Source organism: Sarcophilus harrisii, chromosome 3 (genome assembly GCF_902635505.1).
Source record: "Sarcophilus harrisii chromosome 3, mSarHar1.11, whole genome shotgun sequence".
Lineage (NCBI taxonomy): Eukaryota > Metazoa > Chordata > Mammalia > Dasyuromorphia > Dasyuridae > Sarcophilus > Sarcophilus harrisii.
In genome coordinates, this window is record NC_045428.1 from 489,251,971 (window position 1) to 489,263,549 (window position 11,579).

An 11,579-nucleotide genomic window follows, 5' to 3' on the forward strand; every position below is an offset into this window, starting at 1 on the left:
AGGAGAAGAAAATTTCACAAAAGAGCAACAAAAGAAAACAACATAAAGAGACCATGTGAATTCTATACAGTTAAAACAACAGATGCTGAAGATAAGACTGTGCATGAATCTCTCTTAAGAGTTTCTATTCTTGATTATTTCTAAAAGTCACCTTTGGAGATTTTCAAGTGTTGCAAAGTGAGTGTCTTATTCCCTGCATTACAGTATTCTGATCTTTTGATCTGTTATATTCTGACAGACTTATGATCCTTAAGTTAACATCAGAGGTGGTATTTGAACCATAGTCCTTTTCTACCCTAATGTGAGATAAAGTTAAGTTGAATAATAAGGTTTTACCCTGTAGTTCCAAGACATCAGAGAAAATGAAGAATATTCCAAAAAGCAAAGATGCTCAGCCTATAACACAAAATAACTTTTCCTGAAAACCAGAGCCTAGTCATCAACAAAAGATTGATGGACATTCAACAAAAGAACATTTGAGGCATTCCTGAAGGAAAATGTAAATAGATAGATAGATATAAAAATCTGTGTGTCTGCATTATTTGACTTACATACACCTCAAACAGAAGTAAATAAAATGGGGAGAGTAAGTATAATTAATAAGAAAAGATTTAAGTATCAAAGATAATTGCCACAACTTTGTATGTTATTGTTTTTATATGGGAAAATATGATCAATAGTTCAAAAGAGGAAAAATAGAGAACATTAAGAAACAAAAAAATACACAAAGGGATAAATATTTAAGCAAAATTTTAAGACTTAAGAGATTTTAAGTTGGAAGAGTGGTATAAGTCACCATTAACTAGACCTCTGACTTCCCATATTGAATCACTGTCTTTTGGAAGAGAGAATAGTACAGAAAATATTTACATTAAAAGAGAAGGGAGAGAGAGAAGACAGAGAGGAATAAAAGAAAGCTTTCTTTCTCAGAGAATACTTAAATGGTAATAGGAAAGTGATTTCCATTATTTATCTTTGTTGATATTGTGAATGTCTTTGTGAATAATTTTACTTTGACTGACAGCATGATTACAATTGCTTTTATGCATTCACCTGAAACAGAGTAAATTTTGTTCCAGCCTCTTATTTTCATTCTGTGTGTATCTTTGTTTTTTAGATACTATTCTCATGTCAACAAATTGCTGGCTTTTCTTTTCTTAACAGATGTCAATCTCATTTTATTGGGGTGTTGAGTTCATTCTAATATGTAGTTCTGGTCTCAAAGTTTGTGTTTTTCTCCCTTTGTTTATTTGGTATTGATCTTTTTTTTTTTTTTTTTTTTGGTCCCCCTTTCTCTTTTAAGTCAGCACTTTATTCCCAAGAGCAGTTTACTTTACCTTATTTTGAGTCTATTTCTTTAGACTCTCTTTCTCTGCTTCTATTTGCCTAAGTTATTTCAAGTTCTTGGAATACACTTAAATTGTTTGTTGCTTTTCTTTTAATTTTATTAGAAATCATGCCTCTTCTGCTGCTATCCCATTCTAGAACTTCTCTGTGTCTAAGGACCCTTCCCTCTTGAACATCACCCTTCTTTGAGACTTTTTCAAGCTAAAATATTTCTTTTCAGGACCCTCCTCACTTCTGTTATTGGTGAATTTCTTCTAGGATCCTCATGCTATGGAGGTGCCCAAGCCAGACTTCATTCTGTTTAAGTCCTATTACTGACTTCTGACTTAAACACACACACACACACACACACACACACACACTCCAATGTATCTTCATAGAATCTAGTGAGTGATTACCACAGAAGAGAGAGAGATGTTGTGAATATTTATCTAATATTACGAGTGGTTATCTTGTCAAATAGATGGGGACTAATTCAACCACTCCCATTTTGTATATCAAAATCCTTGGGGATCTTTGTAGTTATTATTGGTCAAAAGTGCTGAAGAATTCAAAAGTGAATATTTTGAGTAAGTTCTCAAAATACCATAGTCTTCCCAGTATTCCAGGTACCATTATTTCCTATCCTTATAACTCATCAAAATCTTCCCAAAACCACCGGCTTTAACACAATCATCAACTGGGATCAAGCTGGCTAAAGAGTGAGAATATTAGGCTCTATGAGCTTTCTCCCATAATGACTTATAGAGCACAGTTTGAATTTTTATGAAGGCAAAAGCTTTACTTGGAAGTCCATAGGGCTTGTTCTATTATCACAATCTTCCAGTTCTTGAGTGGTAATTAGACAAAGGATCCATAAAGATAATCACACAGATCTTGAATTTTAAAGAATTTTTCTGGTATCTTAATAACTTTTGTTTATAATCTCCAATTTATCCTCTCTATATTTTATTTACATATTGCCACTCCCTCCCATTAGAGGATAGAGAATTTTTTTTTCTTTCTTTGTATCATCAGTGTTTAGCATAATGTCTGGCACACAGTAGGTACTTAGCAAATTCATGTTTACTTGCCTGGATATCAGCAGCCTCTTTGTAAGTTACTTAAGTTTGAACTAGGGTATTATGTTTGAATCAGCTCTGGGCTTTTAATGGAGCAAATTGTTAAATTTTTAGTGTGAGCATTTACAATTCATAATTTGGCAATCAATAAAAATCAGGGTTTGATTTATCATTTTGTTTATTATCTAATCTTGATAATATAGATTAAACTTAAAGGTACTTCCCTCCCCAAAAAGTAGGATTATTAAACATTTATCACCAAATCCTACTTTTAGATCTATCAGATTGGTCTCCATTTGCCTTTACCAGGTATTGATTGGCTATGAATATAAATACATGAAATATCACAGCAAGACAGAAGTGTTGGTGAAAATCATAGGACAATTTTGTAAGGAGGTAGTCATGGAGTTGTTGACATAACTACATTGTGGAAAGAAAATAACTCAGTTGTCTTGGTGATAGAAATATAACAGGAGAGGTACTAGATGAGGGCCTAGTTGGCCCTCTCCATACATCTTCATCACTGGGAGGAATTCAACAGTAAACAGATATATTTTAACTCAACAGATGATGAGAATAGGTGTCCAGAAGTGTGAATTAAACAATGGTTCCCATTGGAATACTTGAATATTTTCTGTAGCAGTAAGTAATCCAGTAGAGTAGAGAAAATGGGTCATATTTTGGAGTGCCTGACACCATCCTATATTGAGAGATTTAGGTCTGGAAGGAACTCTGGGATCATCTAGTCCAAGTCTCATTTTATAGATGAGGAAATTGAGGCTTAGGGAGGTGTAATCACAGTTAAGATCATACAGATCTTAAGTAACAGATTCAGGAAGCAAACCCAGGTTCTCTGACTTCTTATCCAGCATTCTTGCCATTGTATTATATTGCATCCCACTCTTGGAACAGGGAAAGGGCCATATTCAAATTTAGACACAACAGTGTCCAAGATGATGATTATGCAGGAAATTATTTCATGATACTTTGAATTTTCCACTCAGCTCTATATTCCAGGGTGCAGGTGTCACAGATCTAAAAACATCACTTGATGAATTAATGGAAAAAAAAAACATTTATTAAGCACTTACTATGTACTAAGCAATACGGATACTTATGCAAAAACAAAAACAGTCCATACTGTTCTAACAAGGGGAGACAACATATATCGGGGAGTTGCATGTAGGGAGGGATATTTTGGTTTTGAAAGTTATAGGGATGCTCAGTGGAGCTGAAGAAGAATAGATTGAAATACTGTTTCCAAGAGCAATGGTGGTATTAATTTTTATTATGGATATAGAACCAAGAAGCAGAAAGTTTTTGGTGCATGTGTGTGTGTGTGTGTGTGTGTGTGTGTGTGTGTGTGTGTGTGTTTTGGGGGTGGAGGGAAAGGTGGAGGATCATAAATCTTTTGGAGAGATTTCCAGAGAGAATAGGAAGCAAGAGTATGATAAACGTAGGAGTTCTAACCAGCTAGTTGGAGACAGTTGCTAAATTTTCAGTGTGAGCATTTACATTTCAGAAATCAGCAATTACTATAAACTAGGGTTTGATTTATAGTTTTATTGATTGTCTTGACTTAGAAGAGTATTAATAATGAAGATTAAACTTAAAAGGGCGTGCATGCATTTCCACCATCCCTCTACCTCCACCCACTTGTTAAAATTTTACCAGCATATTTCTGGCAAAGAGTAATGTGAAATATGGCTGAGTTCTGTCTGGAATAGTGGGTAAGATGAGTCATTTACCAATGCAAAGTATAGAGAATTTAAGGCACAATCCCAGAGCTGAAGTAATTAAGATCCCCCCGACATGGTCTCTCTTTACACAGCAAGCTGGCTGACAGGCATTGGGAAATAAAATGATGCAAGACAAGACCAGAAGTAGAGTCAGATGGGTGAGACACCTAACAATCCTTTGATGTTCTACCATATTTAGAGCCATAGTCTCAACTATATAGAAATAGTCTATCAGTTAGCATCATTTGGCATTAAGGAACATCCCACTCAACAGAAATGAAAAGCAGATTCTTGTTTATGGATGGAATCTTTCCATGTAGGTAGCCACCTTCTCTGATGATAAAAATGTAGATTGTTTATAGTGATAGCAAAAAGAATAAAGTCCATAAAAAGCAGGGTAGCAGTAATAAAAAGAGATTTATAATGACCAAAAAGAGGCTCTGTTGAATTGTTTTCCTTTTCTGTTCCTCTTGCCCCATTCTTCTGTATCTAAGACTATGAAACTTATTTGTGCCAATGGTTGCAAAAACAAAATAAAACACTACACCGTGATTATTGCATGTTTACAGCCATTCACTTTCTGACATAAATTTCCTAAATGTTTAGATCCTATATCTTCCTTGGCACATTAGATAGCAAGAGAGACAGCAAGTTAATTGTTCTCCCAGTTCCATTTTCATCTGTCCTCCTTGTCCCCATTTCCTTATCTGTCATACCAGTATGCTATTTGATATTCAGAAATATTTCTTACAAAAAAAAAACAATATAGCAGATAGCCCACCTCAAAGTCAAGAAGATAAGGCTTCAATCCCAACCTCTCAGTATTCTGGTTTCCCCTCTAAAACTGTGAATTGTAAAATAGTTGCAGAAATGCACCAGCAGAGAAAGTTTCTTCATTATGAATTGTCCACATCAATGAAGTCAAAGGTTTAGATTTCCTTTCTCTTTTTTAAAGGACCATTGTGAAGGTTATCTGTACATCACTTTGAACTGCTTGAAGGAAAGGTGCTGTGGAAACCTGTTTACATATTAAATGATTCATTCATAAAACTGTTAGCCCCCAAACTCTCCTCTACATCAATATCCCTAAGTGTTTTAACCTCTAGGATACTTACTGGTTTTAAGTACAAAAGATTGAAATGAAAATTAGCCCACTAAGGGAGCAAACTGGTTTGCTTATAGGATCCTCTTTCACTTACCTTTTCATTTAAGTTTTAAAACTTCTGGTCACAAAAGTCATTCAGTTCTGCCTGAGTCTTCCCAAAGAAACCTCTGATAACTGGAAACTGAACAAGGGGAAAGGAAAGCATAAGTAGGGAGCAGTTTTCATTTTTTTAATTGCATTTACTACATTGACATCTGATTTCACATGTTCCCTGGGACCATGGACAAGTGCAGATTTGCAGGGGTCCTCAAATTCCTGGCCCCACAGAATTGGAGGCATTTTTTAGCCTTGCAGGAAAAGCTGCTTGAGGGGTGAAGGACTTTTTTGGGGACTCAAAAATCACAATCTTATTATGCAGAATCTCTACTGAACATGGGGAACTCTTTGTTTCAAGATGGATTCTGATCTGACAGTAGAAGTAATGTGTGAAAGTGGAATCAAAAGGTTGGAGGACCTGTGTCCCAACAGTGGCTTCATGATTTGCTGTGTTGCTTCTAGGAAATCACTCCAGTTGCCTCATCTAGAAAGTAGGAAATTAATAACAGTAACAATAATAGCTAGCATTTAAGCATAGCACTTAAAGGTTTGCAAAGTACCTCACAAATATCACCTCATTTGATCCTCAGAACTATCCTGGGAAGTAAGTGCTAATATTAAGCCCTTTTTACAGGTGAGGACACTGAAGCAGGTTGCAGTCAAAATGACTTGCCCAGGGTCACATAGCTAATAAGTATCTGAGGTTAGCTTTGAGTTTAGTCTTTCCAGACTCCAAGTCCAATGCTCTATCAGCATGTTATAATAAAAAGAGTATTGTATTTGAGGATCTAATTTCAAATTCCAGCTTACTACCTGTGTGAATCTGGAAAAGTCACTTAACTTGTTGGACCCCAGTTTCTTTAACTACAAAATGAGGAGTTTTGACTTGAGAACTTTTAGGGTTCCTCCAAGCTCTTCTTCATTCTGTGAAATCCATGAATGTAATATATTCCAGGCAAGACAGATATGAGAAGCAATGTGTGGGCCACTCTCTCCTAACTCAATTATCTTCCTTCTTTGATCCATGAATATTGCCAATATGGATACAAAATATTCTAAGGCAATGGAGGGGAAAATGAACAGGTGGAAGAATTCATGTGAGAGCCAACTAAACCATATCCTCCTGTAAGCTTATAGAAAAACTGGAGGGAGAACAGCAAATATACAGCATTCTATAGCCATCTTTTGGTTACTTTCTTGACAAGCTACTTGTTTTCCATGCTCATGCTTGAGAGATTCAGCTACTGGGTGCTCCTGACTGAGTCTTCATAGAATTGAGGTGGTTCTATTTGGAGGTCAAGAGGCTGTCCTTGGAGGCAATAGAGGAAGAAATACGGTAAATGTGGAAAGAATGGTTTAATTCAGTAAGCCTTTTGGAGACCAAAAATATTCCAGAAGACAGTCTAAAACTTTTATCAAGGAAAAGAAATAATCCTTTCTTATCCCTAAAGAAGCTTATGTTCCACTGGAAGAAACAAGATAAATATCCACAAAATCTCTCTTCTAGCCAAACAGCAACACCTGTATTTTCTGATTCTGGGGAGTCTGGTAGATCACCTGAGTTCAAGAATTCTGAGCTGCAGTGGAGCTACAACCTCAGGTGTACAGCATCAGTGTGGTAAAAATCTTGGAGCAGCCTCTCCAGCACAATTCTTTCTCACTGTACTAACATGGACTATTCCCACCACTATGCTTAATTTTCCTTCCCATTCTGCTTCAATCCCTGCTCCCCAGCCAGCTTCTCCACCTCCATCGTTGGGGTTGTTTCCTCCTACACTTAAATATCCCTATGGAAGTGCATGCATCCACATCTCCTTAGAGTTTCAAGATCTACTCTTTTTCTTCTCTCCCTTCTCAACCAAAAGTTGTCCCAAATCCATTTTCCATTCAGCTCTTATTATAGCTGTCAGATTTTGCTCTGCCATTTCTAAATGAGTGAGATCTTTAAAAAGACCTGCACGTTTTCTTCCCTGTCAAATATCAGAAGATGGGATTCAAAATGAAGCTGAAACTACAAGAAGAAAATGTCACAGCTCTCATTATGTCCCTATATTATTGTTCATCTTTCATTTCTGAAGAATATAACCAAAAAGATGAGGAGCCTCAGGTGTCAATTAAACAATAGATATTAAACTGAAAAGTTCTGAGGGAGAAACCAACATGGTCATTTGGTTGCCACTGAATGATAGAATATCGCAATCAGAAAAAGAACTTAGGGGTCATTTAGACATTTAAACTATTGAAAGGTGAGAAACAGGGATGTACAGAGGTGAAAGAGCTTTCTCAAGACCGTGCGAGTCCGCAACAGAGTACATAGATGCCACAGCTTGGAAGATCAATACAAAGCAAGGAAGATCTCCACTGGCTACAACATATTGAGGTGAGATATATTCACAGCAAAATATGTTTCATGTCTCTAACCATGGTCTATATCTTTGCACGCCTTATTTAATTCATATTATGTTCCCGTTCAGGGGCAAAAAGTCATTCCAGTGTGCTAGTCTCGTATAGATCAGTGAATTTTTATTTTACTGTGAACATACTTCAGTAGCTGCACTTCCCAAGTTTAGAAGGAGCAATCATTCTCAGTACTCCTATTTCATTTAATGGCCTGCCCTCCTTACTGTTTGCCACATAAGCATGTACTGTCTTTTGTTTCTATTAAGTTGTTTCATGTGTAGTACTCTCAGTTCCTTAACTAGACTGAATTCCTCAGGTGCCTGGGCCATCTCTAGCAATACAAATAACTATAACAATTATAGCAAAAACAACAGATAACAATAAAACATTTCTATGTTTCTTTTTGTATACTCAGCTCTTAGAACAGTGCCTACAATTATATTGTCTAATCATCTCCAGCTTTCCATGACCATGGACACCATACTGTCCAGAAGGTTTTCTTTTCAAGGATACTAGACTGATTTGCTATTTCCTGCTTCAGTGGATTAAGGCAAATAACAATTAAGTGACTTCCTGGCACCACATAGATACTAAGCAACAGAGGTTGGTTTGAATTTGAGTCTTCCTGACTCTAGGCCTAGAACTCTATCCTTTGTACCATCTAGCTGCCCTGCCCAGAATGTAGTAGGAGCTTAATACATGTTTATTGATTGATGGTACCTTACGATTAAAAAAAAATAACAATTCTTACAAAGCAGTTCACATATATTACTTCATTTGATCCTTACAATAATTCTGATAGGCAGATGCTATGATTATCCTCATTTTCTAAATAGGGAAAGTGAAGCTCAGAGAAGATAATGATTTAACCAGAGTCACATAGCTGGTCTGGGAGAAATCAAATTCAAATTTTAGTAACTCCATTCTTATCAACTAGCTGCTTCATTCATTCAGACTCTTACACAAAGGAGCTGGGTTCCAAAGATATGTTTGTAAATCAGATACGTGAAGATGGAGATGATGTAGTCTGCCATAGAATCAATAGTATAAATAGTAGACAAGGACTCAGTTCTGCTCACAAAAATCTATTTAACTCCTAATCTAACAAGCTAATAGAAGCTGGGTGTTTTCTAAGTCGTCCACAAGACTATTGATTTCTTTACTTTCTTGATATAAATTGTAATGAAGAGCAAAATTATCAGAACCAAGAGAACACTGTAATGTTTCAATGAAAGAAATATTGTTTTAATAACTATTTTGAGTGACTAGGTCAATTATTCAATTAACTGTAAAGGATATATGAAGAAAGATGCTGTCTGTATCCAGAGAAAGAATTGATAAGTAGAAATATGTACAGAATAAGTTTACAAATATATGTATACAAATATATATGTATATTTATATAGATATATGTGTGTATCTATATGCACACATACCTATTTGTTTCTAATAGGAGTCATCTAAAGGGCAAGGTGGGAGGAGGGAAGAAAAAAATGAGGAAAAAAGAAATTTACATGATAAATTTACTATAATTTTAAAAGGAATAACAAATTCTATATAATAGATTTACAGTTTCATCTGCTAATGAATAGATTTTTTAAGTTTTAAAAATAAATATTCTAAAATATATTTTAAAAATTTAAATATTTTAAAATATTTTAATTGTAATGATCTTCTCTTGCCTCTGAGTAGAAAGGATGAGTTCAGATCTGTTTAGTATAATGTGCAAAATATATTTTACATTTTACAGAGCTTCATACCAGTGAGTGATAATAGAAGCTAAAGATGTTGAAGATGAAGTGGAGAACTTCATCATGTTCTTCTTAGAATTGCTGTTCTCCAGTCTCTCTGCAAAGGATGTTTGTGCTTAAACTGACACATCCTACATGGAAAATTTTAATTTTGGTTTTACATTTACACTCATCATGAGCCATACAAAGTAAGATGACCCAGCAGACTGAAAACTATGTTGATTGATTTTTCTTGTCTTTGAATTCTCTGTGAAACTAACTCCACCAGTTTTGTTTTTTTATCTCTTGAAGAGAACCCATGAGATTTCGACATTTTTCTGTCAAAGATCATCAAATGAGATAATATTTGTAAAGCACTTAGCACAGTGCCTGGGACATAGTGGGTGGTAGAGAAATATTTATCCCCTCCCCTTCTCTCTTCTCTGATGTCTCCTATGGCCCATCTAGATGGTGCCCAAAGAATTCCACAGGCTGCTGTACCAACGTTTTCACCCCCTCTCAGTTGAAGAAGCAGGTCCTCAGTCCAAACAAGAGTAGCTTGATTCCTCTTCACTTCCTCAGGTCTCAGGCAGGATCCATCTCAAACAAGCAGTACCTCTTGTTTAGTCATTCTAAAGATCAATGAAAAACATGTTCACATGTTCATTTGTGTATCCTCCTTAAAATACACACACACACACACACACACACACACACAGACACAAATCTATTGGAGTCAGACCTACAAATAATCACTTTCAAAAAGTCTCAAGATAAGGAGGGGCAGATGTGGTAAGTTAACCAATACCACTTTGACCACTGACTCTCCTGTGACTCTGATGGTGTTAACCTGGGATCCTGAGTCCAAGAGCCCTGATAATAGCCCAGTACCTTCAGCTATCATCCTGGAAAGGGAATAAACACTTAATTTTAATTAATTAGTTTTTATTTATTTATTTTTTTGCTGAGGCAATTGGGGTCAAGTGAATTGCCCAGGCTTACACAGCCAGGAAGTGTTAAGTGTCTGAGGCCACATTTGAACTCAGGTCCTCCTAACTTCAGGTCTGGTGCTCTATCCACTGTGCCACCTAGCCTCCCCAGGGAATAAACACTTATTAAGCACCTTCTATGTACCAAGAAATATGCTAAGAACTTCACAAATAATATTTTATTTGATCTTCACAACAACTCTATGAAATAAGTGCTGTTATCCCCATTTTGCAGTTGAGGAACTGAGGCAGACAGGTTAAATGACTTGCCTAGATCACACAATAAATGTCTGAAACTAGATTTGAATTCAGGTATTCCTAACTTCATGCCCAGAGTTCTATTTACTGTGCTACTTAGCATCTTCTGTCTGCATTGATGCAGCCTGTTCATGAAGGTACTATATCCAGAACTATTGAAGACCTGGAAAAGAAAGTTCCTGTCACCAATATCCTGGACACCATTGGATGGCTCAACATCAGAACTGATATGATTTTATCAAGAAAATGATATTTTAAAAGAAGCCTTGCCATTTCCTTTGTTGCTGGTAACCACAGGATTTTTTTATCTGATTGGCTTGCTAAACTCTTACATATTCCCCTTGAGAATGTACTTTTTGAAGGAGGAAATGTCTTATCTTTCTTTTTATATATCCAGTGCTTAGCACATAGTAGGTGCTTTATAGTCATTTTTTAAAATTCATTTATTCACTCTACTAGGAACTGCAGTGCTCCAGTCATCAGAGGCTACTTCCTTTTTTTGTCATTATAATCCCAAAACTAGATAATACCTTGCATGTAGTAGAACATATGTCTATTAATATATGTCTATTAAAGACTACAGATGGAGTAATAGGAGTCCAATGCTTGCAAATCTTGCTGTAATATGCATGCTGTTATTACAACTATAGTGAGAATCTCGACATTGATATGGTCTAATTCCTTCAATAATATATACACTTACTGGTCAATTAATCCATCTATAAGGTTTTATTAAGCACCTACTGGATACTATGTTCTGAGAATACAGAGATACAAATAAAAAACAAATAAGCCCGATTCTATCAGAAGAGCCAACATAGGTAAATTAACCAGTTTTTTTCTGGTTCACTATC